General features: G+C 35.8%; 1 protein-coding gene across 1 annotated transcript in view; it reads left to right on the top strand.

Annotated features, from left to right (window-relative positions):
• ctdspl3 (CTD (carboxy-terminal domain, RNA polymerase II, polypeptide A) small phosphatase like 3) overlaps positions 1-445 on the top strand; it is a gene marked incomplete in the record, with an annotated part of 7,966 nt that extends 7,521 nt beyond the window's left edge. Inside the window, 1 exon segment of the mRNA XM_035652728.1 lies at positions 1-445.
• Positions 446-1,665: the final 1,220 nt, after the last annotated feature.

Here is a 1,665-nt window from a genome sequence, read left to right as displayed (position 1 = left end):
GGACCCCCCCTCCCTCCCTCGCTCACTTTAACTCCTTTATGTGACTTTCACAGCTCTCGTTTGCTTTCTTTATGCTTTGGCTAAAAGCAGAATCCAGTTGGAACCTGAAGCCTGCTGGTTTGTGGCGGACCTGCTCGTCCCTCCTCTGTCCTCCCTGATTACTTTAAAGGACGGCTGATCGGTATTTCAAACATGCTGCTGGTTGTTCGTCACCAAACCCCCCCAACCACCACCGTCTTCTCCCAGACTCATTCCACAAGGCAATAAACTGCTACCCAGTGTATGTGTATATTTACAAGATGAAACTTGAAATATGTTGTTTATAGTTATGATTTTTTATTTATTGATTATATTGCTAATCAATGTCTGTTATCTCTGTATATTTTAAATATGCTTTTTTAATGCAAAGAAATGACCCTAATAATAAACAGGACAATAAACCTGCTGTCGGTTTGTATTGGCTTTACTTTAAAGATTAGATGTGGACGATGTCATTGAAGCTGCTTCTGATTGATGCAGATGAGGAAGTGAATTAAATGATTAAATAATACGTATTCTAGTCAGCATCCTCTCTGCTGGTGAGTCTGTAATCAGATATTTGTGATGATCTTCATCATTCTGGCTTTGTAATTGAGTTTCTGTGGCGTTACAGCAGCAGTGTTACGTGTTCTTCTATTTCCTTAAAAAATTCTGCTGAAAAAATAAAACTCATGGCTTCCTGTGCAGCAGGAAAGAGACGGGAGCAAATGGAAAACGTGTGAAATAGGTGAGATATCATTTAACAGTGAATTAATACAAGAATACTATTCACAGTTCAATACTATACTCACTTTAAACAACTTTATTCTGGATATAGCTGTTTTTTTACAGCATCTAAAGTTTCTGGAACCTCAAACAACTCGAGACAAAAAGATTTTATTGCTGAGAAAGACAAATCATCTTAATGTGTAACTATAGAAATAGAAGAATAATATAGTAACTACATAGTGACAATAATGATTGATTTCATTATATAGGTTAATCTGTTATTTCTTCAATTAATTAATCATTTAGATTTTAAAATCTTAGTAAATAATGAGAAAATACCTAATTTTCACATGTTCAACTAGAATTTCCTGCAGTAAAAAGCACCAACATACTTCATCTATATTGAGATAAAACAGAGACGAGCAGCAAATCTTCACATTTAAGAGGCTTCAATCATTAATAGTCTAATTTATTGTAAGAATATTACAGAAAAGACACAAAACGATCAATATAAACTCACTTTTGAACACTGCAGCCTCACTATTGATCACTACAGCAATCTCCAGCACAGTCCTGTAATTAAATTACTTATTATGATCCATTAATATTAAATCAGAGCTGAATAAATCAATCATCCTGCGCGCTGCAGCTATAATGATATTAAAGTAATGAATGTGGGGTTTAAGTCATTAGTCCTGTGTGTGAGTATTAGAGGAGTGCTGAGGTTTAGTTTCAGTGTAAATGTTTACTGTGCTGTTTAGATAAACTGGTGTTTGTGATGGATGTGATTGTTAATGTTGAATTTGAAGGTAAACTGAGAGAAAGTGCCTCCTCCTCCTCCTCCTCCTCCTGCTCTGGTTTTATTTACTCCATATGGTGTTTGACATGGTACCCAGGAAGAGCGAGAGAGAGAGAGAG

The sequence above is a fragment of the Morone saxatilis genome, unplaced genomic scaffold (genome assembly GCF_004916995.1).
Source record: "Morone saxatilis isolate NCDOM2014 unplaced genomic scaffold, NCSU_SB_2.0 Contig12, whole genome shotgun sequence".
In the NCBI taxonomy this organism is placed as follows: Eukaryota; Metazoa; Chordata; class Actinopteri; family Moronidae; genus Morone; species Morone saxatilis.
This window is presented reverse-complemented; position numbering and strand designations above follow the sequence as displayed.